The 13,693-nt window shown below is 43.2% G+C and overlaps 1 long non-coding RNA gene across 1 annotated transcript; it reads left to right on the top strand.

Moving 5' to 3' along the window:
- Positions 1-6,283: 6,283 nt before the first annotated feature.
- Positions 6,284-12,256, top strand: LOC137336079 (uncharacterized). The gene is made up of 4 exons (XR_010966562.1): positions 6,284-6,323; positions 7,774-7,863; positions 8,663-8,788; positions 10,616-12,256. It is a non-coding gene; the product is annotated as an uncharacterized lncRNA (long non-coding RNA).
- The last annotated feature ends 1,437 nt before the right edge of the window (positions 12,257-13,693 follow it).

Raw genomic sequence — 13,693 nt, 5'->3', positions numbered from 1 at the left:
CTTGGATTGGAGAAGATTTGGAAGTCCTACACCCCGGGTTCATTAATGCTCCACTTTTATCCCTGATATGTCGATGATTTGGATTGGAGAAGGTTTGGAAGTCCCACACCCCGGCTTCATTAATGCCCCACTTTTATCCCTGATATGTCGATGATTTGGATTGGAGAAGGTTTGGAAGTCCGACACCCCGGGTTCATTAATGCCCCACTTTTATTTCTGATAAATGGATGATTTGGACTTGGAAAAAGGGAACACAATACTGAGATTGGCTGACAATAAAACAGTAAGGGTCGACAGTGAGAACAGTAAAATGTTTCAGGCGGACACAAACACGTTTGCAGAATGGTCAAATATGTGGCAGATTTAATTCAGTATGAATTTGGGGAATGCATTTGGGAGGAGAACCATGAATAGAAGCATACGTTCAATGCATTGATGTTGGCTGAACCGATACTTAGAACTTCACACAGAAAAGAGTGTATTTTGTGCTTCTATTAATCCGTGCTCATGGACGGACACTGATATTTTGGCCGTGCCCAAGTTCCTGGCGTGATTAAGGTTGCTCCATAATGCTTTGGTACTGTGTGTGCAGTTAAATAAAGAACAAATGGCCAATGGTATTGTGGATTTAACAAATAAAGACACAGACACAGGCATAGACATAAATCTGTGATGGGTTCCGCTTGGGTGATGACGGAAAGAGTATTTCCTCTCTCTGCAGAGTTAGTGGTGGTCCTCAAATCAAGATTGTCCCTTAAGACTGAGACTCGAAGTTAGGAGAAATGTATTTCTGCAGGAAACTGTTAAAGGACACACTGCTTTGCCACAGGCATTAGTTGATGCACAGGCTATTGCATTTTAACGGAGAATGTGAGTCATCACTTGAATCAGATCAACATTCAGTGCTTTGGGAGAGAGAAAGAAAGTGGGATCAGTTGTTGACTTATCTGGCTAGTAGCTGACAAATGGGCTTTCTGTGTGCTGTAAGTGCCTATGGAAGGAACTAGAACAAATCGCAAACCTTTTTTTACCTCGGAAATGTAGTGAGGAGAGTTGCTGACACTGCGGAGTGTCTGTGGTTAGTGTACGGAACGGAAGGAGAGGCCAGTTGGTAATTTCTAATGCCGTTCATTTGTACTGTGGTCCTGCAGGAGTCAGCTGATACTGGAGAAGAGACAGGGGGATTGGTGGAATAAAAGGGAAGGCAACTTGTAGAAATGTTGCAAGGACTAATCAAGCTCTTTCAATCCATTACATCTAATATAACCTACTTGATTTGCAACAGAATATAAACAGATAAGACTGGTGGATGGCGGAAGTCCTTGTGCTGGGAGAGTGGAAATTTACTACAATGGTGCCTGGGGGTCAGTATGTGATGATTCCTGGGATCCATTGGACACCGATGTTGTTTGCAAGCAACTGGGGTGTGGATATTCACTCACGGCGACAGCTCCGGTTTCCTGTGGCCAGGCCTCGGGGCCAATTTGGTTGGATGAACTGAGATGCACGGGTAACGAGTCGCTACTTTGGGAGTGCGATTCATCACCTTGGGGAGAGCATGACTGTATTCATAAAGAAGATGTCAGGATCGTATGTTCAGGTAAGTGAGTCGACACAGCAAGAGGGTATTCATGTTAAAGGAGAAAGGATTGTATATTCAGATAAGAAACTAAAGACAACAGGAGTGTGTTCATATAAAACGGGTAAAGGATGTACATATATGGAAGGGACGAAACACTTGATCATCTTCCCGAGCCAGTGATGAATGAATTGATCGAGACGGTAAAAGGCCGGGAGTCATTAGAGATTAGGAGGCGGTATTGTTCACTGAAACTCTCCCCCTGTAGTCCAGGACTGAATTTATAAACATTAACAGTGAAGCGAATTCCATCAGATGTCGGTGACAGATTCCAGTATCAATATTCCTTCCTCACTCCATCAGATGTCGGAGACAGATTCCAGTCTCAATATCCCTTCCTCACTCCATCAGATGTCGGTGACAGATTCCAGTATCAATATCCCTTCCTCACTCCATCAGATGTCGGTGACAGATTCCAGTATCAATATCCCTTCCTCACTCCATCAGATGTCGGTGACATATTCCAGTAACAATATCCCTTCCTCACTCCATCAGATGTCGGTGACAGATTCCAGTATCAATGTCCCTTCCTCACTCCATCAGATGTTGGTGACACATTCCAGTATCAATATCCCTTCCTCACCCCATCAGATGTCAGTGACAGAGGGCTGTATCAATATCCCTTCCTCACCCCATCAGATGTCGATGACAGAGGGCTGTATCAACATTCCTTCATCATTGTCGATTTACTGACACTCACTTCTATTCACAGAGCATAAGGAGATCAGACAGGCTGGGTGAGTGGGCGGAGATTTGGCAGATGCAATATAATATTGGAAAATGTGAGGTTATGCACTTTGGCAGGAAAAATCAGAGAGCAAGTTATTTTCTTAATGGCGAGAGACTGGAAAGTACTGCAGTACAAAGGGATCTGGGGGTCCTAGTGCAAGAAAATCAAAAAGTTGGTATGCAGGTGCAGCAGGTGATCAAGAAAGCCAACGGAATGTTGGCTTTTATTGCTAGGGGGATAGAATATAAAAACAAGGAGGTATTGCTGCAGTTATATAAGGTATTGGTGAGACCGCACCTGGAATACTGCATACAGTTTTGGTCTCCATACTTAAGAAAAGACATACTTGCTCTCGAGGCAGTACAAAGAAGGTTCACTCGGTTAATCCCGGGGATGAGGGGGCGGACATATGAGGAGAGGTTGAGTAGATTGGGACTCTACTCATTGGAGTTCAGAAGAATGAGAGGCGATCTTATTGAAACATATAAGATTGTGAAGGGTCTTGATCGGGTGGATGCAGTAAGGATGTTCCCAAAGATGGGTGAAACTAGAACTAGGGGGCATAATCTTAGAATAAGGGGCTGCTCTTTCAAAACTGAGATGAGGAGAAACTTCTTCACTCAGAGGGTGGTAGGTCTGTGGAATTTGCTGCCCCAGGAAGCTGTGGAAGCTACATCATTAGATAAATTTAAAACAGAAATAGACAGTTTCCTAGAAGTAAAGGGAATTAGGGGTTATGGGGAGCGGGCAGGAAATTGGACATGAAGCTGAGTTCGGATCGGTCAATGCCCTGTGGGTGGCGGAGAGGGCCCAGGGGCTATGTGGCCGGGTCCTGCTCCGACTTCTTGTGTTCTTTAGATTTGTGGTTGGGATCAGATCAGCCATGATCTTATTGAATGGCGGAGCAGGCTCGAGGGGCCGATTGGCCTACTCCTGCTCCAATTTCTTATGTTCTTATGTAGATTAGTGAAAGGACGTCATCCTTGTGAGGGCCGAGTGGAGGTGTTCTATCGAGGATCCTGGGGAACAGTTTGTTACGATGACTGGGATAAGAAAGACGGTGAGGTGGTCTGTAAACAGCTGGATTGTGGATCAGTTATCAAGATTCCATTCGAAGCCCATTTTGGAGAAGGGACTGGGCCCATTTGGCTGGATAACGTTGAATGCCGGTCACACGAGTCCTTCTTGTGGCAATGTCTCTCCGCACCATGGGCTCAGCATGACTGTAAGCACAGAGAGGATGCCGGTGTGGTTTGCTCAGGTAACAGCCTGTGTTTACACAGTGCAAGTACCATTCATGGATATCTTTACTACAGTGCATCATTTGGCGCATGTGTCTTGTACTGCAGGAAATCAATCGTTAACGAAGAGCGACAGTTTCCATTCTTGTACTGGGACACCTGACCACACAAGTGAACATTTACCAGGTAGTTTCCTTTTAAATAATATGGTCTTTACGTGGGATTCCGCTAATGAGTCATAAAATAACTGAACTTCATGTTGATTTGTTACTATATTCAGGTCAACAATTACGGTTAGTTGGAGGAAGGACGAACTGTTCGGGAAGAGTTGAGATCATGTTCAATAACACATGGGGGACGGTGTGTGACGATTCCTGGGATAGGCGAGAGGCCCGTGTGGTGTGCCGGCAGCTCGATTGCGGCTCCGCCCTTGCGGATTCCGGGGAGCCCGTGTTTGGGAAAGGCGAGGGCCCTGTATGGCTGAACAGAGTCCAGTGCAAGGGAAGCGAACTCTTCCTGTGGGACTGTCGGTCATCAACATGGGCTCAGCGGGTCTGTGCTCACAAAGTCGCCAGTGTGATGTGTTCTGGTAGGAGCAGGAACATGTTTATTCAATCAATGGACGCCTTCATTTATTCATTTCCGTGCTTCATAGGAAATCTCTTGTTATCTATTTTAAAAGCGAGAGTGTAAAATGCTGATTTCCTTTCAACTGATATTGAATATTCGGCTTTGTCATCTCCCCATAAAACTGCAAAAAAACTACATGTACTTTTCAGTAGAAATTATTTTGTTCTTTAATTTGAGAATATTGATTGATCCGGATCAGTAGTCACTCTGTTTACTGATAAGATGAGACTGTTTGTTGTTTCAAACATTCTATGATTGAACCATAACCCCTTCCCCCTGTCTCCTGTAATAAACCAGTTCCCTAGTTTATTCTCTTCCAACAAACAGCCTCAATTTAAGTGGGGGAATTTCCCCCCTTTCTGGAAGTGTTGTTTCATTGAAGCAGACTTGTCGCTGTTCCCACAATAAGTCGCTCTGTTTGTCTTAATCAAACTCCTCATTGGCCCTGCTCTGTCACTCCGTCTATCGTTTGTCTCTCTGCCGACAGTCACGGCAGTTCAAGTAGAGATTCATTGTGCCAAGTATTTTCAAACTTTTCGAATTGATAGGGCAAACAATAAATACAAATATATATTAGTATCTTTCATTCATGCTTTATCCCAATTTAAATTCATTAAATTTTGACTATAGTTACTGTCCCTTCAATCATGACATCCAACAAATCAACTGACCCACAGCCAGTTTGTCTCCTCTTCAATCCTTGTCCTTGTTATAAGAACTTCCTGCTCTGACCCTATCTCAAAGTTCCTCTTTACTGCGATAGTTTTCTGCTCCTTCACTAAAAATCCAGCATTAACTCTTGACCTTAGTTAGATTTGAGTCGTGTCAATGGAGAAATCGCTGCTTTGGTTTGTTTATTTTCCTCGTGTCTGTTTTAGTTACAGATGTGCTAATCCCGGGGGTAATAATATCCACGCCCGTTGCCGTTTCCATCATCCTGGGAACCCTGTTGGTTTTTGTGCTGATTGCACTGACTGTACAACAACAGAGACAGTCGTCAAGAAGAGGTACCTTTAATCTTTGACCCTCGGTGATCAGCAGTTTTCTGTGTGTGTTAAGGGGCTGTAAATTGCTCGCTATAATGCTCGATCCCAGTTGTGAATCAGTCACCTTCTCACACTTGAAAATTCATTCTCTTTTGGGGGTTTTGAATGTAACAAGACAGGGGTCGTTTATTCGGTGGATTTTGTTCTGTTCCTAGGAGATAGCAGTAGGGAGGAGTCAGGAATCTAATGAATTAAATATATCTGTTTTACTCCTAAACAGTGAAAAAGCGCAGCTTCAGTTATACGATTTCCAGACCGGATGAACCAATTTATCAAGAAATCGATGACATTACAGCTGGAAGAGGATCGCGTGAGTCCCAGCCCATGACATGTTCTATCTGTCCAGGTGTCGCTTCCCCCCAATAAAACTCCGCTGCATTGAATGTATTTGGGACCAGTCCCGTGATATTCGGCCCTGTTCACAGGACACCTCCTTTCACGGTGAACATGGTGCTGTCTGATTGTTCAGATTATTAACTGTTGTCAGCTTCATGTTTGATGGGATTTCTATATTTCTCCCTTTCCTGTCTTTTCCCAGTCCTCCTAGTTTCTAATTCTGAAGCTTTTTTTTGAGTGTTTTTCCCTACTCTCATTCAGAAGATTGTGTCGATGTACTCTGAGCAGTCACTGTACAGTTTATCACACTCTCCTTGCCGCAGAGGGCAGTGATGCTCCGTGTTGCTCCCACAGGTGGGATCACTGAGAACACTGCGGTTTAAGAGTCCATACAATGAATATGATCACACTTATTACAAAGGCTCTGAGGTGTGAAGACTGTAAATGTATTTTTGTCTTTGTATTCTGGTATCATACTAACTAATGATGGTATTTGCTGGCAATCTGAACAGTTGACAAGATTTCTGTATGACAGCGTTTGTGTATTTGAAAGAATTTAACAGCCTTAATTTACATTCAATGTTCTTCACCGTTCTCATTTGTTTTGACAGTTTATAGATCTAATAGCGGGGAGATTGATCTGGAATATTATACCAGTACAAGTTTACATCAAACCGACCAGAACTCGCAGAATCCTGAAGGTATGTAATACCCAGAACTGTGTAATAGTTTGTGACTGTTACATTCCGCATCTAATTACTCAGATCTGTGTAATATTTTGTAAATGTCCTTTCGTTGTGTAATTACTCAGATCATAGAATTTTACAACACAGAAGGAGACCATCCGGCCCGTCGTGCCTGTACCGGCTCTTTTAAAGAGCTGTCCAATTTAGTCCCACACCCCAGCTTTTTCCCATAACGCTGTGAATTAGTCCCCTTCAAGTACATACCGAATTGCCTTTAAAAGTTCCTATGGAATCTGATTCCACCGCCCTTTCAGGTAGTGCGTTCCAGATCTGAGAGAAACAATTTCTCCTCATTTCCTCTCTAGTTCTTTTGCCAATTATTTTAAATCTGTGACCTCTGTTTACCGACCCACTTGCCAAAAGAAACAGTTTCTCCGGACTGGCTCGATCAAACCCCCTCATAATTTTGAATATCTTTATTAGTTCTCCCCTGAACCTTCTCTGCTCCAAGGAAAACAATCCCAGCTTCTCCAATCTCTTCACAAATCTGAAGTCCCTCATCCCTGATATCATCCTGATAAACCTGCTCTGTATCCTCACCAAGGCTTTACATCCTTCCTAAACTGTGGTGCCCAGATTTGTACACAATACCCCAGCTGAGGCCTAACCAGTGATTTGTAAAGGTTTAACATGACTTCCTTATTTTTTATACGATACCTCTATTTACAAAGCCAAGTATCCCATATGCTTTCTTAACCACATTATCAACTTGCTCATTATATACTAAGATCTGAGTAATATTTTGTTAGTGACATTTGGTTTGTAAATACTTAGATCTGTGTATTATCTTATAAATATGACATTCGGTGTGTAATTACTCATATCTGTGTAATATTTTGTGAATGAAATTCGATACCTTATTAATCAGATTTTGTGTAATATTTTGTAAATATTATGATCGGTGTGTAATTACTCAGATTCCGTGTAATATTTTGTAAATATTATGTTCCGTGTTTAATTACTCAGATTCTGTGTAATATTTTGTAAATATTATGTTCGGTGTTTAGTTACTCAGATTCTGTGTAATATTTTGTAAATATTATGTTCGGTGTGTAATTTCTCAGCTTCTGTGTAATATTTTGTGAATTTGATAATTAAGCACCAGCCACTGCTTGAAACATCGACAAAATGATACACACAGGGTGACAAAGAGCCAGGAATAACTAAAATAGTTTCTCACGCACCCAGATCCCTCAACCGGTGATGGTGATTGTTTTGCCATCAGATTGTAATAATGGCCGTGATGTCAATCAGGAATCCAGGAGCTCCACCCGATGGGTTCCCTTGAATACTTGTCAGGACGTGTGCGTCATTACTTTAGGAAAACTCTGTTTAAATGGTCTGGAAAAGACCGCCTTGCGGCTCCACCGCTGTTCTCCGCTAAAATGAACATTTCCTTTTATAGATTGGACCAGAGAGCGCCTCAGTAAACAGGATTACGATGACACTGATTCTGGCCCATTGAATGATCAGACCCCCAGCGCAGAGGGTCCTGGTAAGTTAACCCCTGGGCTCGGAGGCTGCCGACTCATTCCTTTATTTGTAAACACATTTCTGTACAATTGCACCAGCCCAATGCCAATCATTAATCGCCATTCGTACAATTGTTTTACAATTTGCGTTGAAAGTTCCCATTGGATGACTCATGCCTGTTGCCCTAAAAAGCCCGAAAATTGTTGTTGGTGATTAAACCGACGAACACTTAACCCTGTCATACCACACTCAATTACCTGCTATCGTGACAACGAAATAAGTCCAGTTTAAAGAAATAAATCAAACTCAATGTTAAAATAGCGGAGAAAGCAATTTCAATTTTTTCGCCAATACCTGCGGCAATAATTAACGCCTACGGTTACATGTTGGTGAAAAGGTTTCTCCTGAATTCCTTATTGGATTTACTAGCCACTATTTTATATTTATGATCTCCAGTTTTTGTCTCTCCCACAAGTGGAAATCTTTTCTCTACTTCTCCCCTGTCAAAGCCTTTTATAATCTTAAATACCTCGATCAGTGGGGATATAGCATTGCATGTGTGAGGTCCCGCGTTCAATTCCCAGCATCCCCAAAGGCTTTAACTTGCACGGGCTCGATGGGCCGAATGGCCTCCTGTTTTGTAACCATTCTATATATCACCCCTTTGCTTTCTCTTTTCTAGGACTGAGGATTATTCCATATTGTCGATGGTCCCAAACTGCTTCCTGTAGTTTGATGATTGTGTAAAAAGGGGTTTGTGTTTTTCTCTGAAGTACGTTTTAAATCTCCTTCTCTGATTCCCAACAATCGTTTCCTTCCAGCACCAGTTCGGGGGAGTTGTGCCGATGTTGAGGGCGCGACCCCGAGCAGCACGCATTGTGACTCCTTGCTGGACAGAAGCTTCCGTCTCACACTCAGAAGGACCGCGGACCACCCCGCCACAGACTGTGAGTTCAATTCAGTAGAACGGCCCAGATAGTTAGTTCTCAGTAATCGACCGAGAGTCCATTAGTCTGTTTATTGACAGATCCCTGACCAGAAATATTCTATTATTAAAAAAGTTGGGGAGGAAAGTGCAAATTATCTTTCTGGCTTTCCACATGCAGCAATCTCAGTCTCTGTATCCCCTCCCTCTTTCTCTCCCTCTCTCTGTCTCTTGCTCTGTATCTCTGTCTGACTCTGTCTGTCTATTTATCCAGTTATATATGTGTCGCTCTCTATCATCATTTCTATCTCTCTATCGTCGTCTCTCTCAATCTCACTCTTCATCTCTCTCCCTCCATATTTCTCTCTTTCCATCTTTCTACATCTATTTCTCTATCTCTCTACTTCTCCAGTTTGACAGAAGGATTTTCCAAACAAATCAAAATAATAATATAGACTCAATTCTTACACTGAGACAATGGAGCAAAAGGCACTGATCCGAGGGGTCAGAAGACAAAATTCGGTCAGAGGGACTTCAACAGCTGCATATTGTTGCCAAGAAGATTGGCTGAGGCCAGGTCACCGGACTCGCTCAACAAACAGCGCAATGTTCAGAAGGTTCTTCATTTGGAAACAAAAGGGTGGTCGGTGGTCGTGAGGGATTGACAGTAACATTTCACGTCCGGGTTAAAGTTCAGCCCTGAATAGTGTAATGGAAGCGTCCCCTCGTGCGAGCTGTAAGTGAGTTCAGACAATATCAGTCCCAGTTCCAGATACAACCCAGTGAGCACTGGTCCACAGCAAAATTCAGCTTCAATTGGCACGAAACTGACAACTTTACTGAAGGATGAGTGTGGGAATAAGAAAACACCAGACTGGGGCAATGGCAGGGTTCTGTTGAGGTTGCAGTTATGTAAGGTTTTTGAGGCCGAATAAAGGCTCTGACTGTCAACCGTATTACATGTGATGAGTGAGCAGCTGATACCATCACTGATGCACACAATGGTGTCCATGTCCTGCCAACAGAAGCGTCAATGTCCACTTCTACAGCGCTCTCAGGTGCTTTCAAAGGGTGGGGTTTGGAAATGTTGCATGGAATCTGGGAAACACTTGGGGTCCAGACCGAGGACGTGCTCCAACATGGAGCTTGATGCCTAGGAGTGAGGAGAGTGAGATCTGTGCATTCAGGTGGAGAAATACAAAGGCCCACCGCCATCTTCTCAGGACAACTAGGGATGGGCAATAAACGCCGGCCTTGCCAGCGTCATCCCACATCCCGAGAATTAATTAAATACTGAATGCAAATGGGTGATTTGCGAAAGGTCAACATTGATAGTGGGGGGAGTGGAGTGGGGTGATTCACAACAGACCATCGTCAGAGACGTGGAGGGCGTGTGTTGGTGTCTGTGGTAGAGCAAGTTGCAGAGGTGGATGGTCCGGACATTGGAGGGATTCATAAACAAGCAGGAGAATTTCCTTTCAAAAGAAATGCGGGAAAGAAACCCGGGCACGGTCGGCCCCGGCCATAACCCAGATTGATTTGACTTTATTAGTGGACAGTTTTTAACAGTGAGGTGAGAGCTCCTGACCGGCCATCCACAATTGGAAAGATTTCCTCAGTCTTCTGTCCCATTGCCTCTTTATGCGGACAATTTGAGTTTCAATTTCATAAAAGTTATCAACTGTCTAAAATTGTCTTAAATTCATAAATTGCAAATGTCCCAGAGAATGTGAGACACATCAGTTTAAAATAAAGCCTGATCGTCACTGTCTGTATTTAGTCAATTTACAGAGTGGGAATGAGTTAATTAACTTCATTTACCAACATGTTTTCTTTTGTTTCGTGGCAGAATTTTGGTTGAAATATTCCAACCGGATGTGAATTCATCACCGGAAGTCCTAAAGTATTCGGCTCGATCATGGACGAATCTCGACTGACTGTCTCCACAGCCGTGGGTATTTTACATATTATCTCATGTTCGTTGCTAAGACAGCTTTATTTTCTGCTAAAATCCCTCCATGAAATTTGCCTTCTCAATCTATAGAATCTGATAGCGCAGAAGGAGGCCATTCGGCCCATCGTGCCTGTGCCGACTCTTTGAAAGAGCTGTCCAATTAGTCCCAATCCCCCGCTCTTTCCCCATTGCCCTGCAATTGTTTCCTTTTCAAATATACAAAAAGAAAAAAAGACTTGCATTTATATAGCGCCTTACTCAACCTCCGGACGCCCCAAAGCACTTTACAACCAATGAAATACTTCTGAATTGGAGTCAATGTTGTAATATAGGAAGTGCGGCAGCCAATATGTGCACAGCAAGATCCCACAAACAGTAATGTGATAATATCAGATGATCTGTTTTCGTGATGTGGATTGAGGGATAAATATTGGCCAGGACACCAGGGATAACTCCCCTGCTCTTCTTCGAAAAAGTGCGATGAGATCTTTCACGTCCACCCGAGAGGGCAGATGGGGCATCGGTTCAACATCTCATTAAAAAGGACCGCACCTCTGGCAGTGCAGCATTCCCTCCGGACTGATCTGGGAGTGTCAGCCTAGATATTGTGCTCAATTCTCTGGAGTGGAAATGAACCCACAATCTTCTAACTCAGAGGCGAGAATGCAGCCAACCGAATCACTCCAATACATGCAATTCCCTTTTAAAAGCTACGATTGAATCTGCTTCCACCACCCTTTCAGGCAGAGCGGTCCAGGCCAGTAACAACTCCCTGTGTAAATAAAACATGTCTCCTCATCTCCTCTCTGGTTCTGTTGATAATTATCTTAAGTGTGTGCCCTTTGGTTACCGACTCTCCTGCCAGTGGAAACGGTTTATCCGGATTTACTCCCTATCAAACCCCTAACTATTCTGAGGACCTCTATCAAATCTCCCCTTAACTTTCTTTGTTCCAAGGAGAACAATCCCAGCTTCCCCAGTCTCTCCACATAACTGAATTCCCTCATCCCCTGTACCATTCCAGTAAATCTCCTCTGCACCCTCTCCAAGGCCTCCACATCCTTCCTAAAATGTGGTGCCCAGAATGAGACACAATCCTCCAGCTGGGGCCTCACCTGTGATTTATAAAAGTTTACCATAACTTCTTTGCTTTTTACTTTATATCTCTGTTCAATAAGGGAAGGGTCCCTTTTATTTTTAACAGGTTTATCACCTTCTTCTCTGTTACCTCCTCCAGCCTGACAACCCCAGACACCCAATTTTCCCCGCCCTCTGACTCGGATCTCTTCTAACTCTCCCTCCGTCCAATCTGCCATCAGCGCCTCGGCCTTCAGCCGGCGAGCTCCCATATTCTAGAATCACCCCGCTCCACTCCCCCGAGGATCAATTTCCCTCGGCCCGAGTTACACCCGGCTCTTTGATCAAGCTGCGTCTCATGCCTCCTCTTCCCTCTCCTTCACTCTGTGTTGCCTTTATTTCACATTCTCTTTGAAGCGCCTTGGGATTTTTTTCTACCTTAAAGGTGCCATTTAAAAAGCAAGTTATTGCTGTAAAATAAATAGATATAATGTCTTTCTTCTATAAATAAACATGGGGAATTTTTTTAACTGATGTAATTCTGCGGAAAATGTATTTTGAATTGAATTGTTTTATCAGCTGATGAACTTTGTATCGTTTTATGTCGCTGTTTTTACTCAAATGTTGTTAATGAAGAATATTAAAAATATCTGATGTAACAGACTGAGAACTGCGGTGCTTTGCTATTATTAAGTAAAATTGCTGTCCTCACCATTGCTTTCGTATCGGGATCATCCGTTTTAGTTACATTTTTAATCAGACTATTGCGGTTCCAACAGAATCACCAACACACAAATATTCCAGTTTCTCTGAAAGCCTCATGGAACCAACGAGGGACATCGGTTTCAAAATGAAATATAACTCAATTTGGATTCTGCTTTTTGGAAAAAGTCCATCAGGACGTCACAGAAAAAATCAGCCTGTTTGTGTCAGTCGAATCCCCATCTCACACAAGTTATTCCTGCGGCCGAGTGTGGGGTTTAAGGAAAACAGTTACCGATAATTCAAAGAGTAAATGGTGTTCAGCAAAATCCAGTGTTCATTAAACATCTGCTCCTGCCCTTGATTTCTGTTAAATTTCTAACTGGCATAAAGTCAATGGACAGACATAATGTAAGAGTTCGGGTGGGAGATGAGGATCATGTGAAAGGTACGAGTGGGATGTCGAGGCTGATCCGAGCTCTGGGTGAGGATGTAGATCTGGGACCGGGATGGGGACTGCATCATACAGCAGGGATATTGAGAGAATAATGTCACCTCCTGCTGGTGTGTACTCCATCATACAGCAGGGATATTGAGAGAACAATGTCACCTTCTGCTAGTGTGTAATCCATCATACAGCAATGATATTGATAGAATGATGTCACCTCCTGCTGGTGTGTACTCCATCATACAGCAGTGATATTTATAGAATGATGTCACCTCCTGCTGGTGTGTACTCCATCATACAGCAGTGATATTTATAGAATGATGTCACGTCCTACTGGTGTGTACTTCATCATACAGCAGTTATATTTATAATATAATATCAGCCCCTGCTGGTGTGTACTCCATCACACAGCAGAGATATTTATAATATAATGTCACCTCCTGCTGGTGTGTAGTCCATCACACAGCAGTGATATTTATAGAATAATGTCACCTCCTGCTGGAGTGTACTCCATCATACAGCAGTGATATTTATAGAATATTGTCACCTCCTGCTGGTGTGTACTCCATCATACAGCAGTGATATTTATAGAATATTGTCACCTCCTGCTGGTGTGTGCTCCATCGTACAGCAGTGATATTTATAGAATAATGTCACCTCCTGCAGGTATGTACTCCATCACACAGCAGAGATATTTCTAGTATAACGTCACCTCCTGCTGGTGTGTACTCCATCATACAGCAATG

Source organism: Heptranchias perlo, chromosome 20 (assembly GCF_035084215.1).
Source record: "Heptranchias perlo isolate sHepPer1 chromosome 20, sHepPer1.hap1, whole genome shotgun sequence".
NCBI lineage: Eukaryota > Metazoa > Chordata > Chondrichthyes > Hexanchiformes > Hexanchidae > Heptranchias > Heptranchias perlo.
The sequence above is the reverse complement of the archived record's forward strand: the minus strand, read 5'-3'. Positions and strand labels throughout refer to the sequence as shown.